The sequence below is a fragment of the Lissotriton helveticus genome, chromosome 12, assembly GCF_964261635.1.
Source record: "Lissotriton helveticus chromosome 12, aLisHel1.1, whole genome shotgun sequence".
Classification (NCBI taxonomy): domain Eukaryota; kingdom Metazoa; phylum Chordata; class Amphibia; order Caudata; family Salamandridae; genus Lissotriton; species Lissotriton helveticus.
Window position 1 is genome coordinate 76,867,930 of NC_136073.1, and position 17,816 is coordinate 76,885,745.

Below are 17,816 nucleotides of genomic sequence, written 5' to 3' on the forward strand. Positions count from 1 at the left end.
GTTTAACGGTCAATCGCTGTTTTAAAATAATATAATGATCATTTCTTTGCCTAAAGCCAAATTATCACCATCTTTCAGAAATCGACCATTCCGCCACCCTAGGGCTGGCCTCCTCTGCCGCTCTAATCCACCCTCACAACAGTAAGTGTTGGGTTTAATGTAATTCTCAAATGTCCATGATCCGTTTTGGTCTTGATGAATTTTAACCACGTTGGATTTAATCTTAATTAATTTAGTTCTCTTTCATCTACTCCACCCTTCCAGCTATCCACCCATCCATATCTATGATGACGTAAGCTGTGCAAAGATAGAGCGCCAATCTTAACGGTATGCTCCTTGCTGTGTGCTCTGCCGTATACATTTTATTGTTGTCACATTTGATGGACACAATACTCTGATATTGATTAAATAATCCGTCTATATGTATATATTCATTAGGTTGCTTGCCCAGTCCCTTGTCCTGATGAAGACCCCGCTGCAAGGGCTCAACTAATCCTGCGATACTTTGAGGGTCGAAACGTCGACAACGTCTCCTTTTCACGTCAACTCCATATATATATTTGACATTGGTCGCTCTACTGGAGTATGACAGTTCTATGCATCGCTATTGTGAACTACTCAGTCCTTTGTTCCTTTTTGCATTATTGATTGAAATACGAATGTAATCTGCGATACTGTGTTGATCTTATTGTCACAATCCTATATCACACACTCCTCACATCACTACCTCTCCCCCCCCCTTTTTGGGCACTGTACAACCTATTATATGCTCTAACCAGTGTGAGTATATTTGTTATACTGTTCCACATGGTGAATTAAAACAATGTGGCATCATTTCGTGTTTTCGCACAAATGAAGCAGCACGGGACTGCCAATGTGCAACTTGAGGTACTCAGTTGGCGAATGATGGAGTGCCCCCTATCCCTGCGAGGATGAAAGGAAACCGAGGCAGATTGAGCAGCACAAAAAACAGCATCAGAGTTGCAGGAGTCCAGCTGGAGGTTCCGCATTAACATGAGGAGAAAAGATGTGTATGGAGTCAAAATGGATCCTTAGCACTGGAGAAACCATTACCTGACATAGCAAACACTGAGGTGCCCAGGAAAACAGCGAAAGCAACAGAGTGGAAACTGAACAGTAAAAGGCCCGTATAGAAGTGCACAGGACCACATAGCTAGAAAATGTGGAAAAGTTATGGGACGAGTGCCCCTACCCCCCATGATCTACCAAAACTGGATCCAGGAGGCGTAATTGGGCAATCACAGCCAGAAGAAGATTTCAGGTGACTTGTGACGCAGTAGCAATTACATTTACTGTAAGGTGGAATAGTGCCTGGAGCTGAAATACAATGAGGTGGAAAGTTAAGCACAGAGGAGACCCCAGAAAACAGACCATGGGATACTGTTTCACAGTGGAGGAAATACGCCCTGCATGCAGGGCCAAGAAATATCAGTGAACTGGTTAACTCAGATTAAAAAGTTGGATCTCACTATCTGAACATCGAGGTGGGGCTTGAATACTGATAACTCCAGTTAGAAGCAGAGACATGCAGTTAATGGGCCTACAAGAAATGCTACACAGGAAAACAAATATAATCAAGCAAAAGTGGTACAGCAAAAAGCACCTGAGGTAGGAGCTCTGAAAAGACACCTCTATCCGAAGGTTCACAGAGGTGAGATATGTATCTGAATCGTGGACACAGACAACATACCCTAAGCTGAACTAGATTACAAGGCGCTGTGCAGAGAGGAGAGCTGGCCTGCGCAACTCAAAACATCACAGATCACCACCTGAAAAATAAAAAAAAATACCTCCATTGCTACGAAGAAGAGAATTCTCAGAAGATAAGAATCAGAAATGCTACAGCAGACATCAAGGAAGTCGCCCCCACACAGCATCAAATAAGAGGGGAAGAAACCAAAACATGAAATCCATTCCACAATTAAATCCACGAAAGCTAACCTCCAAAATATTAAGAACTAGTTCTGCTCTTACATCGGAAAAGAAATAAAGCCTGTAGAAAATATAGAGTTGGAAATACATTTCATCTTCATGGAGCAACTTTTTTGGAATGCCAATAACAAAATAACTGCTGTCAAGTCAGAACTACAAAATGATCTTAGAGATATTAGCAAAGATGTCTCCAAACCGGGAGCGCACCCTAACAGAAAGAGCAGTCAAATCAGTTCTGGACTTAGAACAGCACAGGACCAGATTGAAACCTTTGGAAGAACAAGTAATCGTACTTCACAAAAATCAGGAAGAGCTGAAGAATCGCACCAGGAGAATAATATCAGAATTTGTGGAATCCAAAGGGGGAAAGAATGACACATTAATAAAGAGATTGTGTAGAACCTCATGGCGGAACTTCTAAAGAAGCCAGATTGTTCCCAGTACAAGTTAGACAGGATCAACAGGGTGCCACCAATAGCAGATCTGATTGCTTCCCACCCAACATCATAGCAAGATTCCACTACTATGAGTGATAATGAAAATCCTACAAATTGGTGACTTCTCATATATTGGACTGCTGATACCAACCTACTAGGATCTCTCAGTGGTTAACCTCTTCAATCATTCTGAAGGGAAAGTCTGTTTGACACTCAAAAAAAATGCTATTGGTGAGGCCAGCCACATAATAGGTTATTTAGCGGGAAAGGAATATTGTTAGTTTATCCGTGCACTCTCGGTTAATCTGGTGGGAAACAATAAATTAATCAAGTCCGGCGCTGATGGGGTATCACCCACTGATCCCGGGCATCATCAAAACATAATATTTGCACTGTACCTCAGCTGGTATAGTGTCTCCCCTCGCACTTCTTTTAGTCCCAAGTATGGTTCTTCAAATGTAAACAAACTTTTATGATTGACTTTTCAAGAAAATATTAAATGTTCGTACGACAATTAAATGGTTGATTATTTTTGTTTATTTGCTTGTTTTCACTTTTTCAAAGAACATTATATGCAGTTCTTGTGGTTTTATCCCACAAATATTCAACCAATAGAAAAATGCTCCAAAGTAACAATCCTCAATGCATTTCGGAACTTGGGTCCTTCATCAGGAGGTTATTAAATACGAATTCATACGAAAAAGGCGTATTACCAGCTGCTCAATATTTATATTCCCTCTGCGTACTCGACAGCTTTGGGGCTTTGAGATTGCCATGCGCACACAGTGAATAGTTGCCAATTACGAGGATCGAACACGCTCGAATTGTGCGAAGGCACACACTGACATCCAAGTAAACATGAGCAGCCCGTAATAGGCTGCTTTCCTATAAATTCATATTTAATTACCTCGTGATGAAGGACCCTAGGTTCGAAATGCATTGAGGATTGTTATTTTTGAGCATTTACTATTGGTTGAATATTTGTGGGATGAAACCACACAAACTGCATATAATTTTCTTCTTAACAGTGAAAAGGAGCAAAGAAACGAAAAATCAACCATCTCATTGTTGTATGAATATTTGTTTAATATTATCTTGAAAAGTGAATCATAAAAGTGAGTTTACAATTAAAGAATTTAGCAAGTCTCCAAGCACACGCTAAAAGGTAACCCACATATTTTCACATATATTGTTCAAGAATCCATATTGTTTTTCATATTCATTCTTTATTCAATCAATCAATCAATCAATCATATCATTTGTAAAGCGCACTACTCACCCGTGAGGGTCTCAAGGCGCTGGGGTGGGGAATGCTGCTACTGCTCGAAAAGCCAGGTCTTGAGGAGTTTTCTGAAGGTCAGCAGGTTTTGGGTCTGCCTTAGGTGGATGGGGAGGGTGTTCCAGGTCTTAGCGGCGAGGTGGGAGAACGATCTGCTGCCTGAGGCCACTCCAGAAGCGGGGGTCTGTAGCGAGGGCGAGGTCGGCGGAGCGGAGCTGGCGGGTGGGGGTGTAGAAGCTGAGTCGTCTGTTGAGGTACGTTGGTCCGGTGTTGTGGAGTGCCTTGTGTGCGTGGGTGAGGAGCTTGAAGGTTATCCTCTTGTTGACCGGCAGCCACTACAGGTCTCTCAGGTGGGGTGTGATGTGGCTGTGGCAAGGGATGTCGAGGATCAGGCATGCAGAGGCGTTCTGGATGCGTTGGAGCCGTCTCCGGAGTTTGGCCGAGGCTCCTGCGTAGAGGGCGTTTCCATAGTCCAACCTGCTGCTGACAAGGGCCTGGGTGACTGTTCTTCTCGTTTCAGTGGAGATCCACTTGTAGATCCTACGGAGCATGCGGAGGGTGTTGAAACAGGAGGCGAGATGGCGTTGACCTGTTTAGTCATGGAGAGGGTGGAGTCGAGGATGACCCCTAGGTTGCATGCGTGGTCAGTGGGTGTTGGAGCGGTTCCCGGTGCGGTCGGCCACCAGGAGTCGTCCCAGGTCGAAGGGTTGGATCCGAGGATGAGGACCTCCGTCTTGTCCGAGTTCAGCTTCAGTCGGCTGTTCCTCATCCATTCAGCAACGGCCTTCATTCCTTCGTGAAGGTTGGTTTTGATGGTGTGGGGGTCCTTGGTGAGGGAGAGTATCAGCTGGGTGTCATCAGCGTAGGAGAGGATGTTAAGGTCGTGCCGACGGGCGACGTGGGTGAGCGGTGCCATGTAGATGTTAAACAGGGTTGGGCTGAGGGATGAGCCCTGGGGTACGCCGTAGATGATCTCGTTGGCTTCGGAGCGGAAGGGGGGAAGGCGGACGCTCTGTGTTCTGCCGGAGAGGAAGGAGGTGGTCCAGTCCAGGGCCTTCTCTTGGATCCCAGCGTTGTGGAGGCGTGTTCGTAGTGTGTGGTGACAGACCATGTCGAAGGCGGCTGACAGGTCCAGGAGGATGAGGGCCGCCGTTTCTCCATTGTCCAGCAGGGACTTGATGTCATCGGTGGCGGCGATGAGGGCAGTCTCAGTGCTGTGGTTGCTGCGGAACCCGGACTTGGAAGGGTACAGGATGTTGTTCTCCTCCAGGGAGCGGGTCAGTTGTTTGTTGACGGTCTTCTCGATGACCTTTGCCGGGAACGGGAGATGGGCCGGAAGTTCTTGAGGTCCTTGGGGTCCGCCTTGGGTTTCTTGAGTAAGGCGTTGATCTCGGCGTGCTTCCAGCTCTCAGGGAAGGTTGCTGTCTCAAAGGAGGTGTTGATGACTTTCCAGAGATGGGGTGCAATGGATGTGCTGGCTTTGTTGAAGATGTGGTGTGGGCATGGATCTGACGGAGATCCGGAGTGGATGGTGTTCATGATCTTGATGGTGTCATCGTCGTTGATGTTGGTCCAGTAGAGCAGGCGGTTGGTGCGGATGGTGGTCGTGGGGGCGGAGGTCTCAGTGGTTGTCGGGGCGGTTGTGGCGTTGAAACTGTCGTGGATGTCTGATCTTGAGGTGGAAAAAGGTGGCCAGCGAGTCGCACAGGTCTTGCGAGGGTGGGACGTCGTTGGTGTTGGAGCTGGGGTTGGAGAGTTCCTTCACGATGTTGAAGAGCTCTTTGCTGTTGTGCGCGTTGTTGTCTAGGCGGTCTTTGAAGGAGGCCTTTTTGGCGGATCTGATGAGGTGATGGTGTCTGTGGGTGGCATTCTTGTGGGCGGCATGGCTGTCCGGTGTTCGTTCACGGAGCCAGATCTTCTCCAGCTTTCGGCAGGTTTGCTTGGAGGCCCGGAGGTCTTCAGTGAACCAGCTGGCTTTCTTGTTGGTTTGATTGTTGGAGGGTTTCTTGATTGGGGCGTGGGTGTTGGCGCAGTCGTTGATCCTCTGTCTGAGGTTGCGGGCGGCGGTGTCGGGGTCGGTATGGTCGGCGGGTGGGCTCTGGGCGAGGGTGGTGGTTAGCTGGTCTTCGGTGACTTTGCTCCAGCAGCGGTGAGGCATCTGTTGGGTGCGGTGGTGCGTGGTGGGTTTCTTGAAGGTATAGTGGATGCAGCGGTGGTCTGTCCAGTGGAGTTCGGTGGTATGGTTGAAGGAGATGTGGGGGCTTGCGGAGAAGATGGGGTCAAGCGTGTGACCAGCGGATTGGGTGGGTGTTGTGACGAGTTGTCTGAGTTGTGGTTGGCTAGGTTGTCGATCAGGGTGGTGGAGTTGGTGTCATCATTGTTCTCGAGGTGGAAGTTCAGGTCCCCGAGGAGGATGTAGTCCATCGAGGCGAGGGCGTGTGTGCTGACGAAGTCGCGATGGAGTCGCTGAACTGTGGTCGGGGTCCGGGCAATCTGTAGATGAGGGTTCCTCTGAGGGTGGTGTTGGGGTCGGTGTGGATCTGGAAGTGCAGGTGTTCGGCGGTGCTGAGGGTGTCGTCGGTGTTGGTCGAGACTCTGAGAGTGTTCCTGTGGACGATGGCGATTCCTCCTCCCGCTCTGTTGGTGCGGTCCTTGCGGGTGATCTTGTAGCCTTCTGGGACGGCTATGGCTATGACGGGTGCCGAGGCGGGGTTCAGCCAGGTCTCCATCAGGAATGCGACGTCTGGGGAGGTTGAGTCGAGTAGGTCCCAGAGTTCAACGACATGTTTTCGGGCGGAGCGGGTGTTGAGAAGGATGCATCAGAGGTGGTTGGGTTCTTTCCTGGTCGGCAGCATGGTGGGGCAGATGCTTGTGAAGCTGCAGTTCCGGCAGGTGAAATCTCCATGGGTGCTCTTTGGGGCGGCCAGGAAGCAGGTGTGTGATCCTCCGGTGTTGACTGCGTGGAGGGTTCTGGCATCGTAGCGGTGTCGGGCGTCGTGGCGTTCGTGATGTCCAGGGGTCCTGGTGCTGGGCGCGGTCCAGGCACGGTCCTGTGCCCTCAGTCAGCCAACATGTGTTTCGTCAGTGGGCGTCTCACCCCACAACTTTGTCAGGGCTGGAATAGAACTAAAATTTCACTTGCAAATATGAACAAAATATCCCTAATGCAAATAGAATCTCCCTGTGGTAAAGTTGTCACTGCCCCATACATGGGCTGTTCAATCGACATGTGGAGGAAACCCTTGCATCTGTATTTGTCATGCATGTACGTACTGTGCATAAAGCATCTGATCTAGTTATAAAACCTTACACAATACAATATTGTATGTAACCATACTATTTAGAAATTATCCTGTCATGCACATTGTGGTCCTCATAACACACGTAAGAGTTCCAAAACCAAGGGTCGTACACCATCAGCATGGTTATACAGATGCATCACCTGTGCCACCTAATTGCGCTTCCATTGAAATAAAAGAGCCCATCATGCTCCCTCCATGAGCCCAAAGTGTCAGTGACAAGCAAATGTCATACTCCAAATGCAGGGCAAGGCGACAGGAGTGTATATACCGTAGACCAGATTGAGATCTGGGTGTACATATGTATTTAGCAACAAAATCTCAATCGGATTTCGTAAAACGGCAGGTATATATGTATGTACAAGACATTACACAAAACACAGGTAAAGAAAGAGAGACTCAGAATTCTCGATTTTTAGAAAGTGCATATAGCATCATATATTTTAGCAGCACATTTTATATGAGACAGTTAAGGCAGCACTGTAGGTATAGAATGCGGTGGCAGCCCAAGGGGCTTTGTGCACTAGGTGATAGTGAAGCAAAGAGTGACGGCGCAAGTGACAGGTGGGTGAACACAGCGAAGGACGCTGGGTGACAAAGTGAAAAAACAATATGTACAACAGCAATGGTTCTTCCTCAGTGGATGAGTCATTAATATTTGATTGGGAACCAAGGTAGGTGGTGTGCCATGAGTCGCGCTGTATTGGGGGTCGACGGCATTTCAATCCTATCTAGTCAGGATCTTCATCAGGACCGGGTTGCCCGTTTTGGTCAGTTCTGCAGGGGGTGGAAAGGACAAGTAAGGGATCGGGAGGAGGCGAGGGACGCGATGCGATCTCGACGTCAGTGAGAGCAAGGAGGGAGGTCCATGGCAGAGCACTCGCGTGGGGAGGTGGGCTGTGTGACCGAAAGATGGGAAGGTCTGACAGGGGGGAGCTGGGACATGGCGCCGTTGTTAAGGGAGAATTGCATGTGTTAAGTGGAAGTCAAGGGGCTACACGAGTTACAGTGGCCCTGGAGTGAGTCTGTAAAAGAGGAAGTAGGGTGTGAGCTTCTGGCGCAAGGAGGTGCTTGAGCAGCATTGCATGGCATGGTCAGGTTGGGCAACTGGGTGTGGGCGCTGGCGCCAGGCGTGGGAGATGTTTATGCAGCATTTGAAGGCATGGTGTAATGGGGCAACAGGGTGTGCGCACTAGCGCCAAGCGTGGGAGATGCTTAAGCAGCGTTTTGTGGCATGATCTGGAGGGGCAACAGGGTGTGCGTGCTGGCGACAGGCATGGGAGATTCCACTGGTTAAAGGGAGGCGCGAACGCGGTGGTGAACTGACTGGTAATAGCCCGATGGTTGTGCGGCCACAGGGTCTCCCGCTCCAGGCTCATCCCAGTAATTATCACACACAGTCCATCACCCTGCATTACTTGCTTGTCATTGGACTATTACGACTTACATCCTGCCACCAACAGCATCCTTTTTTTCTACCATTACTGTGAATATATTGCGTCATGACCTCTTGACTTCACTCATTTCCACACGCATTTGACCACTGTGATACGAACATTATGTTAGCTGCAGACCTTTGGGCTCACTGTGCTATTATTTAACTCTGTATAAATAGTATTCACTGAGACTTTTTGCTATGTACCATGTATATTAACTGTATAGTAAGTATGTACTGTACATGTTCATACAACTCAGCCTCTGGACAGCCTTTCCGCCACCTCTAGCGAGGTGAGAGATTCGTACTCAACCTTTGTTCCCCCTCCATAGCCCTCCTTTTAGACACATACTCCTCAGTTCTCCCCCCCCCCGCTGGCCGCCACCCCCTCCCGATGACGCCTCGGGCACAAGCGTCCAATCAACCCACCTCACGTCACAGGCCACGCCAACCCCGGAACTGCTTGCGACATGATCTCTCAATCCCTAAACTCTCTTGCCCGGTGTGCAAGATGATCTACTCAGCAGATCTCCCACCGCCCAGCGGCCCCCGGACTTTGATGGCTGACCGCGATCCTTTTGGTAAGCACTCGCACTTCGTGCGGTTCCCCTCGAGTCAGAGTGTCACCACTTCATTCCTACGGACCCCCCCTTACTTCCTCTTTTTTTACAGGTACCTTATACGGACCCAGGCAACGGATCAAGTGACTCCAACCCTGCCTCTCAAACCCCTTCACTGCAACTAGACGTATCCCAGGGTAGCACGGGGCACCGTGTCTACGCCCATGACCTAATCATCCCGTATGTTTCTCTTGCAGCACCTTGATGTCGTGTCCCCGACCTTCTGCAGCCTCGCACCCGCCCCCCGCTCTTGTTTCACAGACCCCCTTGCTTTTCCTCATCACCCCTTATTTTACTTCCTATGAAGCCACCCAGAACTCTGACGAACCCACGCCGACCATCGGATCCCGTCTTCCCTCTTCGCGGGATTGGTTTCCCCACCTTGCCGCACCACTGGACCCTCCTTGATTATACCGGCCAGTACACGTCCTGATAAGGTTATTCCCCCTCTCCCCTCCCCCCTAGCCCACACCTCTTCTCCCACCCCTCCTCCAACCGCACTCCATGATCTTGCCCTAAACTGCACTCCATGAACTCGCCCTAAACCGCACAACCATCGGGCTCTTGCCAGTCCATTCACCACCGCGTTTGCGCCTCCCTTTAACCAGGAAGGCATGGCTTGGCAGTTCGGGCTGGACTGTTCCCATGAGGCACAGGGTCCGACTGATTTGCATATGGCCATGTCTGAACTGGGGTGGCAGAGTGGGCTAAAGAACGGTGATGGATTAAACCCAGATCTGTTGACTGGGTGTGAGTGTTTGATTGGTTCAGATGCTCCGTCCATCACCACCCCCTTTTGTACCACTTTGTTCGCCATAAGTTGGCAGGGTATGCTCAGACGTGAGTCTTTTGCTCACTTTGCCACTGGATTCAAGCAAGCCGGGCTGAAGACGGCTGGAATGCCAGAAACCGGTCCTCGGAAGCTTGTTTCCGGTCTGGGTGTGAGTGTTTGATTGGTTCAGATGCTCTGTCCATCACCACCCACTTTTGTACCACTCCCTTTAACCAGTGGCACCTCCCAGACCTGTCGCCAGCACGCACACCCTGCTGCCCCTCCAGATCATGCCACAAAACGTTGCTTAAGCATCTTCCAAGCTTGGCGCTAGTGCGCACACCCTGATGCCCCATTCGACCGTGCCTTCAAACGCTGCATAAACATCTCGCACGCCTGGCGCCAGTGCCCACACCCAGTTGCCCAACCTGACCATGCCAAGCAACGCTGCACAAGCACCTCCCTGCGCCAGAAGCTCACACCCTACTTCCTCTTTTACAGACTCATTCCTGGGCCACTGTAACTTCCACTTAACACATGCAATTCTCCCTTGGCAACGGCGCCATGTCCCGGCTCCCCCCTGTCAGACCTTCCCATCTTTCGGCCACACAGCCCACCTCCCCACGTGAGCAGTGGCATAACAAAACTTCAGGGGGCCCCCTGCAAAGTACATGGAGGCCCCCCCTCTCTCTAACCCACCATCTACTACTTTTGCTGAGGAGGCCCCCCCGTACCATGTGAGCTGCAGGTTTTTTTTTGTTACGCCACTGGTTTACAGCCAGTGGGTCCGAGTGCCAAACCCTCTTAATAATAACTCACATTGTCAAGCCAAAAGGTGAAGACTACACAACTATACAATTATTAAGCAAACGCCTCAGTGTGTGTGTGCAACACGTGCAGTAGCACTGTGCCATAAAACCTAGACAGCACATATTACTGCTTTCCTGAAAACTACAAACAGGAACCAGAAAACCCACTACATTATTTGCACTACTGCGTTAAACGTCCTCCCTATATCAAAACAGTTTTAATACTATTTAGTGGATGCGTGTGTTGTCAACAGTGAAACAGGTGAACATGTTCCACTGAAACAACAATGGTCTTCCACCAGGGCGGACTTAGGCACCACTGCCATTCAATCAATCAAACAGTCAATCAATCAGGGTCTTGTATAGCACAGCTACTCACCCTTGATGTTTTCAAGGTCCAGGGGGAGGGAGGCTGTTGATCCTTCTGGGTGTGGAGATTCAGTCAAAGAACCCGGTCTTGAGGTCCTTCCTGAATTGGGTCAGTGACGAGGATTGCCTGAGGTGGAGGGGTGGATGTTCCAGGTCCCAGCGGCAAGGTGGGCGAATGACCTTCCTCTGGTTCTGGTCTTGTGGAACCTGGGGACGGAGGCCAGTGAGAGTTGGGGGATCGGAGTTGTCTTGCGGGTATGTAGAATGTGAGGCAGTGGTTCAGGTATGCTGGTCCTTCATCGTGTGGAGCTTTGTAGGCATGAGGGAGGAGCTTGAAGGTGATCCTCTTGTTGACCGGGAGCCAGTGGATTCTAAGGGGATCCATCGGAACATCAGCATTTGGTGCGACATTGTATGCCACTTCATTCTATTTAATGCCTCTTACTTTGCACCTTTCTACTCTATGCCAGGGCACCCTACCCCACTCTACCATGCACCACTGCACGCTCCGTCACTGCACTATACATCAATCCAGTCTCGACCATTCCACTCAACTCTGCACCCCCCACTCTACACCACTCCACTCTATGCCATTCTACTCCCCAGCACTGCAATCTATGCCACTGCACTCTACGCCAATACACTCTCCGCCAAACCACTATTCCACTCCACTCTATCCTGCAACAATCCTGAAACAATCTATTCTATGGCACACACTCTACGTCAATTTACTCCACTCTGGGCCACTGCGCTCTACGCCACTACTTTATGCTACTGCACTCTACCCTACACCATTCCACTCTATCCTGCACCACTCCACTCTACGCCACTTCACTCTACTCTGAAACAATCTGCGCTACACCACCGCACTCTATGCTACTACACTCTGTGTCACACTACTCTATGCTGCGCTACTCTACACGACTGCACTCTACGCAGTGCCACTCTACTGTGCACCACTCTACTCTATGCGACTGCCCTCTCTACGTCACTCTGGCATGCATAACACATAAGGCGCTCCACCACAATACACCCAAATACCTAGCTCAGAAAATTAAGCTATCTGGAGGTAACAGACCAACCAGGAGCATAAATGAGCTAATGCTGAGACCCGCCATCTTCCGGAAGAAGAAAACTTACGACAGGGCTTTTTCAGGAGAAGCCCCTAGAATATGGAATTCACTTCCTTCAAACATCAGAAAGATTGAAGATACAGCAACCTTTAAGAGGGAAACTAAGATCTTCCTAATGAGTAAATTCCTTCCATAGAAGAGGCACGGGAAGTCAGAAATCTTGCTTAAGGACTGGAGCTGAAACTCACACAGGAAATAGTCCATTAGGACTGACTGACTCTTTTATACATTATATGCCACTATATACTATATGCTATTACTCTGGTAGAAATTTTTATTTTATTGATATTGTCGCATTTTGTATAATTTATGTACCTACCTCATAATATTGTGAAAACTACGTTGACAATGCAGGACTATAACTACCTCATGTAATGTGAAGCGCTCTGATACCCAAGGGTCTTGTTCGCGCTATACAAAAATCTAAATAAATAAATAAATACTCTGCTCTAAACCCCTGCAGTGTAAGTTAATGCACTCAACACCACTTTAGTCAAATCCCATGCACTCTATACCACTGTATTCTACGCCAACTACTCTGCACTATTGCACTCCATGTCACTATACTCTACTCTGCACTACTCTACTCTGCCCAATTCTACACCACTCTACTCTATACCACTCTGTGCTGCTCTACTCTACACCACTCTACACCTCTCTACTCTATGCCTCACTACTCTTCACCACTCTACTCTATGCCTCACTACTCTACGACACTCTACTCTGCAAGACTGCACTCTCGGACACTGAACTCAACCCTGCACCACAGCACTCTGCACAACTGCATTTTCAACCACTGCAAGTTAACCCCCTCTATACCATTGCGCTCTATATCACTCTACGTTGTACCACTCTCCTCTGCAAGACTGCCTTCTCTGCCACAGAACTCAACATTACTCTACTCTGCACCACTGCACTCTACGCCACTGCACTCTACGCTACTCTACGCCACTGCACTCTATGCCAGCTACTCTTCACCACTGCACTGCACGCCACTATACTCTACTCTGCATCACTCAACGCCACTGCATCCTATGCCACTCTATTCTACTCTGTACCACTCTACTCTGTTCCACTCTACTCTGCACCACTCTCTCTGCACCATTCTACACCTCTCCACTCTAGGCCACTCAACTCTACACCACTGTACTCTGTTCCACTCTACTCTGCACTACTCTACTCCGCACAATTCTACACCATTCTACTCTGTACCATTCTGCGCTGCTCTACTCTACACCTCTCTACTCTATGCCACGCTACTCTTTGCCTCTCTGCTTTTCACCACTCTACTCTATGCCTCGCTACTCTACGCCACTTTACTCTACAAGACTGCACTTTCGGCCACTGAACTCAACGCCACTCTACTCTTCACTACTGAACTCTACAGACTGTACACTATACCACTGCAAGCTACATCACTCTACACCATTGTGCTCTATGCCACTCTACACTGCACTACTCTACACCACTGCACTCTACTCCACTGCATGCTTTGCCACTGTATACCATTACGCTCTATGTCACTGCACTTTATGCCACTCTATTCTGCTTTGCACCACTGTACTCTGCACCACTGTTCTATGCACCTCTCTACTCTGCACCACTCTACTCTGTACCACTTTACTCTGCACCACTATATTTTATGGCACTGCACTGTACGCCACAGCGCTCTACTCTGTACCACTCAACTCTATTGCTTTTTTTACATCTTTGTTTCTACTAACACATTAGTGAAGCACTCATTATCCAGACTAAACACATAGCTCACCCTGTACGGTGTAGGAACAACATGTCCTGCATCCTAGTGCAGGCTTAAAAATTCTATTGGACTATTTGGGACATGCCAATCTCTCCGGGTGGCCAGTGTCAGATTTGAGACCAGGATTGTATTGTGATTGCATGTATGTAGCGCCTACTACACCTGATGAGGCTTTGAAGCCCTTTACACCGAGCGGCATGCTGCACCGGAACCAAGGTTAGTGGTTGGTCCAGTGGTATTGGATATTGGGATTAGTTTTGTGCGCTCAAATATTCCATTCCATGCAGTCACTCTAGTGTCTTTGTTGGAGATTACATTAATAGGCGGCAACTTGTAAGTGTGATCGTTATTGGGGAAAGGGGAATACGTGGGTTCATGCAGATTTTTGTGGGGTTAATAGACGAGCTAAAAGAGACTGGATATTGTTAGATTGCAGGGGGACGACTTTCCAAAATAGGATAGGTTGTGATCTTTGAAATGATTGTGTGTAGAACTACATTAATACAAATGAACGTAAAGATGCATGTGGTATAGAGAAGGTTGTGCGCAGGAAGCACATAGCTATTTGAGCGGAAACTGGAGAGTTGACCATCAGAAGCTTTAATTAAAGATCCGTTTTTTTATGCCTGAATTTAGGACTATAAAGGACATTTTTTTGAGATGGCACACAATTTGAAGATGAAAAACTGTAGAATGAAACAACATTATTTGCATGTGAAGAGCTATATTGGGTACTTTGATGGATGATGGGTAAGTCCGTCCACTGCTAAGATACCACTAGATCAGTGTTTCATCACGGAGAGCTGCTGAAAGGGGATTCTGTAAATGCTGGAAAGGATGTCTACTGATGTTATCACGAGGTCTGGCTCACAGTATTAATTATAAAGCGTGGTGGTGTCCTTTTCGAGCACCTTTGCTTTGACATGACAGAGGTGGAGGACCAGGACAGCTTTCCCAGGCAGTGAAAGTGTATCATCTGCATTACTCTGGATGGAGATTCAGACAGTAGGCTCCCTAAAAAAAGTTCCATGAAGCTTTGTTTGTTGGGGCTGCTGATTAGACGTCCTGAGACACTGCTCTTTGTTGGGTGGTTGTAGTGAAGGATGGAACTACAGAGCGTGTTTGTTCAAGGTGAAGGGAACCCTTTAAGTGAGACCCGGCCTTTGGTTTTTCTTGAACACAATTTCAGTTGGTCAGGTTAAGCCTCTTGGTGCCTCTGTAATGGATGCTCCCATATGGAGACTACTCTTCTGTGAGGGGCATCACTCTACACCATGGGTACTTGCAAGCATATTCCCAGAAGCCAAAAAGTTTGGTCTTGTGTGACCGAGGGCCGCATATTAAGGGGCTGAATTAATCAATGTGAAAACAGGAAACCTGGGATCAATCCCGGCTTCCCCACTTGACCAAATTGTGTGATCCTAGGCAGTGGATTTATTTCACTTTCCCTCTTTTTCCTACATTATGACATATCAGAGTTCCTTGAAAAACATGACTCCAAGATTTGCACTGTATAAAGTCTTCTGTGTTTGATTTAACAAACTATAATGTTGTTCATGTATAATAGCAACCTCAGCCAGCCAAAAAGTGCACATAACAGCTGACTTGCCTCTTAGCAGGGGCGGGTCCTCCTCTAAGGTGGAGTAGGTCGCCCCACCTGCTCTCAGAGCAGTGGAAAAGGGAACTATAAAATGATAATAACAGTGTTATCATTTACTTTTTCGTTGCTGCGGTGCTGGGTTAGGGTGGGGCCGGGCTGGTGGCACAGGGAGAGGAGTGGTTCATGCACACTAAGTGCGCATGACTGCTTGGCTGGCCGTCTTGGGCTGACCAAACAGTCATGCTCACTTCGCATGTTCTCTAGTTGGCTGTAATACACAGCCTGGGTGGAGAACATGCACAGGCTCCCTGTCCCCGTATGAGTGCCAAACCACAGTGCTCAGACCAATCAAAACGCTGCATTGCAGCGCTGTGATTGGCTTAGGGGAGCCTGTGTGCTTCCAGGACTCAGTGCATAAGTTGGAATCCAATTTATTGGATACCGAGACCTAGCTCAAGTGTAGGTGACTGACCCAGTTGATCAGTACAACCTTAAAAGAAAGAAAACATTTCTTTCTAGTGTCCCCTCACTCACCGGGGTTGCCCCACAGTGACATGCTTCATCATTGGGGCCATCCCAGTTCTCTACGAAAAGGGGCGTGCTGCGACTCACGAACTACGCAGGAGCACTTAAAGGTGAAAGACTATGTGTAGTGCAAAGAAGTGGTGGAGTGGGTGTAAGTGAATTAAAAATACCGTGCTTAGTGGGCCTCAACAGATTTATTTTGCTCCTAGGCAGGTATATTAAAAGTGGGGTGAATATCACTGTAGACCAACCTTTAATGAGGATTGGTGCAGTGAAAGTGAAAGGTCAACATGTTTCATGCTACCCCTAGCATTTCTTCAGGACCATGCCGGGACCAGCCCTGCATTTGCCACTCCTATGTCCCTAGTAAGGGAGCAATAGATTGTAAAGAAAATACACTTAATAATCAAAGCATAAGTTCACATTGGAAATACATACGCTTGAATCGAATTTCTGATGCTGTAAAAAGAAAGCATATCGTTAGTAGCAATCATCCCCTCCCTGTGGGAAGGGGCACATAGTATACTTTCATGCCGCACACATCCGGTGCTATAGTTGATGGTTGCACCATATTGGTGCGTGCAGGCTGCCATGCCAAGTGTTTAAGGATAAAATTGTGCTGTGTGGTTGTGAATTCACACAAAAAAACAAGACAGGACTTAATGTGACCAAGACAAAAGACACAATAACATATAATAGATACATAGAAATAAGGCTCTCGATATTTACTTAGTAAAGTGCATAATAACACTTCATGGTCTCTCAGGGGGATCGATTTCACCTATTGGACTCACTGCTGTTGGTCCATGAGGAGAAAGAAGAAAATGGAGATCGATATTTATCCGATCACAAAGACGGACTCAATGTTTGCGCTGTTGTTAAATATGCTTTGCCAAAGTTCAGTAAAGAAAAATTACTTACTTCCTAGCTGGTGAAAGCGTTCGGTTTTACCTAATCACAGCCTCCCCGGGACCGCATCTTACTCGTCTGTTGCTTTCGTGAGGTTTAATGGAAAAGGGGCTTCCGGGTTCCTCCCTCAGAACCGCTAGACCGCAGGGTCATAGCGGCCATATTGGGAGTGTGCTTTTTGATGGTATAATAAAGGATATTGAGGAATTAGGGTGATACTGCTCAGTGCTTACGCGAGCAAAGATAGAGTGTTTATGTCTTCCAAATCATTCGGGATGCCGGGGCATGGACGAGCTCCTAAATAGGACAAAGACGGGTGTTCAAACTTCATACGGACTCCCAAGGACTCAATGACGACATCCCTTGGGGCGCCTTCAGAAACTAATGTTATTCCATGTCTTTTTATATTACGTGGAGGCACCTCTTTGCTATCATTGATTCAACCCCCAAGTGCGGTCATTTCAGAGCCTACGCAGGACCTGGCATCCTTACCAATGTAGACTAACCATATTGCATTGTGATTCAATAATCATAATTAAAAATAGTGATGTTGAGTCAATATGACCTCTGCCACCGGCTTGTAACATTACCAATGATAGTATTACTGAATCTCGCCGTAACTTAACGCTCACTTAAATACCTAATAATTACTGTGCATTGTGTCACTAGTGACCATCATCTGAAATAGTCATGCAGGGTATGTATGATCACTGTAGCCTTGACTATACCGACAACGAATTGTTATAAGTCCTCTGTACCGCAGTCTATCTGTAAATTCCCTCTTTTTGAAGACGTTCGTATTTTATTCCATTTTTGGCAAACTAATCTTCTTTTGTTAATGCAACCGTTTTTTAACAAAAACGGTCCAATTTTAGCCGCGATTTAATAGTCGCGTTTTACTAGAACTTCACGATAAG